This window comes from Nicotiana tabacum, chromosome 3 (assembly GCF_000715075.1).
Source record: "Nicotiana tabacum cultivar K326 chromosome 3, ASM71507v2, whole genome shotgun sequence".
NCBI classification, from domain to species: Eukaryota; Viridiplantae; Streptophyta; class Magnoliopsida; order Solanales; family Solanaceae; genus Nicotiana; species Nicotiana tabacum.
In genome coordinates this window covers 96,013,955-96,019,673 of record NC_134082.1, presented here as the reverse complement: position 1 = coordinate 96,019,673, position 5,719 = coordinate 96,013,955, and positions in this window count along the sequence as shown.

Below are 5,719 nucleotides of genomic sequence, written 5' to 3'. Positions count from 1 at the left end.
GTACAGTGGAATAGATATAGGTTGGGTGCCTGGAGACAAATCAATATAGAAATAAATATCACGATCCGGTGGCATGCTAGGAAGATCAGAAGCAAACACATCGGCGAACTCTCAAGCCACTAGAACTGAATCAATCGTCGGAGACTCTACGGCGGTGTCCTGAACATAAGCTAGATAAGCCAAATATCCCTTCTCGACCATATGTCGAGCCTTCAGGAAAGAAATAACCCGACTAGATGAATCAACTGTGGAACCCTTCCACTCTAACCTCAGTATCCCTAGCATTGCTAATGAAACAGTCTTGGCATGGCAATCTAGGACGATGTGATATGGAGACAACCAATTCGTGCCCAGGATAACCTCAAAGTCGATCATGTCAAGCAACAGGAGATCCGCTCTAGTCTTGAAACCACAGAATGTGACCATACAGGACCGGTAGATCCGATCCACAACCACAGAATCACCCACAGGAGTGCCCAAAGACTCAGGAGAAATAACCAAGAAACGAGCAAATAAAGATGATACATATGAATAAGTAGACCATGGATCAAATAATACCGAAGCATCCCTACCGCCGACGGAAATAATACCTGTGATGATGACATTTGAGGCCAATACATCTAGCCTAGCCGGAAGGGCATAGAATCTGGATGGAGCGCTTGCTGGCTGGCCTCCACCTGACTGAGCAATAGCTGGTTGACCTCTCCCTGCCTGGCCTCCACCTCTAGGGCGGCCCCTACCAGTCTGCCCTCCACCTCTAGGTGGCGGGGCAGCCGGTGCTAAAATCATAGGCTGCTAACCCTGCTGCACTACCTTGCCCCGAAGTTTGGGGCAGGTCCTCTTCATGTGACCTGGATCTCCGCACTCGTAGCATACTCTCGGTACCATAGCCTGTTGCCCTGATGTCAGAGCCTGCTGCCCCGAATACCCACCGGAAGAGCCCTGGATGGCTAGTGGGCGATATGAACTCTCTGGCACGACACTGAAGTGAGCACTGGAAGAATCCTGATGACTAGAATGCCTGCCGGAAGAACCCTGAATAGCTGGTGGGCGGTTAGAACTCTCTGGCATCGCACTGAAATAAGGCCTCACTGGAGCACCCCAAGGAGGGGGTGGTGGTGCTGAATACGGGGGCATGCTGGGCTGACCCCTCCCGAAGTGACCTCTACCCCTAGCTGGGGCACCTCTGAACTCTCCCGAAAATCGGGCCCTCTTGTTTTGTTGGATCTACTCTCTGCCCCTCTGGCGATACCCCTCAATCCGGCGAGTAATCTCAACCACTAGCTGATACTCAGTACCCATCTCCACCTCTCGGGCCATGCTAGCTCGAATACCGGGGTGCAACCCCACAACAAATCTTCTCACTCTCTCTGCATCTATGGGAAGTATCATGAGTGCATGACAAGACAACTCAAAGAACCTCACCTCATAATCGGTCACAGATATTTGATCCTACTCAAGATACTCAAACTGATGCCGTAGCTCTTTCCTCTCAGAGGGTGGAATATACCTATCCAAGAATAACTGGGTGAACTGACCCCAGGTGATGAGAGGAGAACTTGCTGGCCTTCCAAGAACATAGGACTACTACCATCTACGGGCCCTACCCTCCAGCTGAAAAGTAGTGAAGTCAACTCCATGCGACTCCAATATCCTCATGTTGTGTAGCTTGTCCCTGCAACTGTCAATGAAATCCTAGGCATCCTCATGTCGCTCATCCCCGAAGATAGGAGGCTGAATTCTAGTCCATCTATCCAATAACTTCTGCGGGTCACCGTCCGTAGCTGGTCTAATCTGGGGCGCCACTGCAGCAACTGGCTGGGCCACATCTGCGGGTAGTGCACCCAGAGTCTGATACACTACAGTTGCATGTCCAGGAGCCTGAGCAGTTGGGTCTGTGCTCTCCCTCCTTCCTGTGATGTAGCTGGATCTGCTGGAAATAAACCAGCCTGAGTCATAAAATCCATGAACCATAGCATACGGCCCATGACCTCCTGGAATCCCGGTGCTGTCATAAAGTCCTCCAGGGTAGGCTCATCTGCGGGCACCTCGCCATGCTCCTCGATGATAGGATCTCCCGCGGGATCTACTGGTGGTACTACTGGAATAACTCTGGGACACCCCCGTCCCCTACCATGGGTCGGTGCCCTCCCCCGACCTCTAGCAACGGGGGGAGCAGCTCCGCCCGGGTCTGGAACATCAGCCGTGTGTGTACTCACCATATGCAAGAGAATAGAAGAGGAAAATTTAGTATACCAACCACTGCACGATAGGAAATGAATAAAGAGTAGTTTTCCTAACACCGTATAGCCTCTCGAAGATAAATATAGACGTCTCTGTACCGATACACAAGACTCTATTAGGTTTGCATATGACTTGTGAGACCTACGTGAACCTAGTGCTCTAATACCATATTGTCACGACCCATTTCCATAATAGTCATGATGGCACCCAACACCATTGACGGGCAAGCCAACACGGAAAAATACTAAATAAGCTCTCATTTACTTTTACCCAAAATAGTTGCAATGATTCCTTAAGTTGAAATAAAATCAGAAATGATCAGTAAAGCCAAAAATAATCATACAACCCCATACATAATACAGTCGACTAATGTGTGTGCCAAGACCTGGTGTCACAAGCTATGTGCAACTAGTAGAATATACAAAAGAATCACACTATCCTACTGTCCAAAATAGAATAGATAGCAAAAATACATAAGAGAGACTCCTTCAGGCTGCTGAAGGGCATAGGAAGGGAAGCAACTTACCGTAGAACTCTCGAAATCCTCTCAGGGATGCGCACCAGACTGATAGCCAGATACACCTGCCTTAGATCCTATACAATTAAGTACAGAAGTGTAGTATGAGTACATAAACAATATGTACCCAGTAAGTATCCCGTCTAATCTCGAAGAAGTAGAGACGAGAGGTCGACTTGATACTTACTAGGATCAAATAATATGAGAAAGAATTTATGATAAGCATGGATAGCACAATTTATTAGCATTGTATGGCAAGGGATAACAGTTCTTTTCCAAATAATATCTTGGGTATTCATTTTCATTTCAAGGCATATATAAAGTTCAGTCCATAGAGAAATACTAAGTAAAGCATACACAAGTAACACCGAGGGCGTACGGCCCGATCCAACATAAAAGTAAATTGTGCACTGCCGAGGGTTGAACGGCTTGAACTATAGATGCATCTATTACCCCATCATGGATCACACGTGCGACGCGGTCAAATATAAATAAACTCATTAACAAGCAAACAATAATGTATATCCGAGGAGTAGTTATTCACAGGAATATCCAAATTTCTTTTAAAAGACCAAGCAGGATAAGGTTCCTCAACTAGTCTCATTTACCTTAATCAACATAATTTATACGAATCCGAATTTATCATCAAGTTACAAGAATATGTCGTAGAGCATGCTTTTGGGTCCTAGACTACCGGACTTAACATAATAGTAGCTACACACGGGCTCTCATCACCTAGTACATATGTATCCCCTACTTGTAATAGCAATTAATTCAATTATTACACCTACGGGGACAATTCCCTCTTACAAGGTTAGAAAGGAGACTCACCTCGCTCCAAAGTGCACTTTCAATACCAAGAACGAGTCCAAGCACTCAATTCTGAGCTGAACGATCCCAAACTAGTTAAATGAGGTAGGAACTAGTCAATATAGACTCACAAGATCGAATTCTAGCTATTTAAGCAATTTCCCAACCTTTAACACAAGTTTCCTAAAATCCGAGTCCGGGCCCACGTGCCCGGATTTCGAAATTTTTCGAAGGAAGTTGTTCTCTATAACCTAAGGATCAATAATATATGATTTCTATTTTATTCCATAACAAATTTTGTGGTTAAATCTAGCTTTTATTAAAACCCTAGGTTTTGCTCTAATCCCTTGATCTTACCTAAATTCTAGTGTTTAATCTTCCTAAGACACAAGTATTAAACCAAGAATTAGTGGGATAAACTTACCTCAAGATGTTAGGTGGAAGTCTTATCTCAAAAGCTCCCAAAATCTCCCATGGAGGAGTGAAAAGTGATAAAAATGACTTAGAACCCGTATTAAATGAACCTCACTATTTCAGCGATTTCCACATCTGTGATCCCACATCTACGAGAAAAGACTACATTTGCGAAAGGGGCTAAAAGGGCTGGGACCGCTTCTGCGGTCTTGAGGCAGTTTCTGCGGTTTGGCCTGGCCTTCCCTGGGCCGCATCTGCAATAGATGGACCGCATATGCGGTCTCGGACCTCTGGTCCACCAACCGCAAGTGCGGTTATGACAGAAGCAGCAACTTCAACACTTCTTAAAAATTTCAACTTCATTCGAGCCTCGTCTGATTGACGTTCGGGACTCCCGGGCCCCGCCCGAACATACCGACAAGTCTGAAATCATGAAACGGACCTACTCAAACCTTCGGAACGCCCGAAACAATGCTAAATCTAAGAATCACTCCCTAAAACCAAATGAATCAAACTTATGAACTTCAAGTTCGTAATTTTCCTCTAACGGGACAAAACGCCCTTAAACTACTCGGATTGACACCAAATTTTGTGGGAAAGTCTTAAATGTTATTTTGGACCTATACCGGGCTTTGAAACTGACATACGAGCCCGATACCCATGTGATCAATCATTAATTAGTTTTTTTAAATCCTTAAAACTTCAAATTAACAATTTCTAATAAAAATTCATTACTCGGGCTAGGGACCTCGGAATTCGATTCCGGGCATACGCGCAGGTCCTATATTTTCCTACGGATCCTCCGGGACCGTTAAATTACGAATCTGAATCTGTTTGCTCAAAATGTTAACCAAAGCCAAACTTAGCCTTTTAAGAAAATTCTAAGGAATCAAATGGGCATATTTCAGTCCAAACTCTTCCAAATCCCCGATCCAACCGTCCCCGCAAGTCGTAAATTAGTTAATGCAAGCAAAGGAAGTTTTATTTAAGGGAACGAGGTTCTGAAAGGCAAACGACCAGTCGGGTCGTTACAAGATATATCAAATCTAAAGTGAGTGGCCTCATAATAAAATCGTTGTTGGTACACCACTTGCTATTATTGCTAACAGTGTCATACCTCTTGCAAGTAATGCATGACATAGAAATATTATTTCGATTCAGCCGGAGGCATATACAAAGAATAACCCCGTTATAACATAGTCTACTCTTTATAATATAGTCTTGAAAGCTTGTTCTTGTTTAGGATTTAGCTTTGATTGTGCTTTCTCAGACACTTATATTTGATTCTTAATAATATACTAACATTTTTACTTTGTGTTCTAACGCTCTTTTTATGGAATAAATTTATATACCCTAAGACTTTTTAAGTTGAATAAGAATTTTACTCATATGATGAATTTAAAGAAATTTTGAATTGGATTCTCTTGCTAAATAATTAATTAAAAGATTTAAATATTTGATCTTAACATAAAAAAACAATTTATTCTATGTTGATTCAGATCTTAATATTAGTTCATCTCTTGTTTTGAATATTTAATCTTAATTATAATTTTATCTATCATAAATTTTATTTTCAAAGAGTAAAAGATTAATATGACATTTCACTTTTAGATATTTATCTCTGTAAAATTATTACCATTATTTTTTTCCTCTTTCTCACGCATTTATATTTGTAAATATTTTCTTAGTTGTTGTTTAATAATTGGTATTTTTTAATATTACATGAAAAATTGA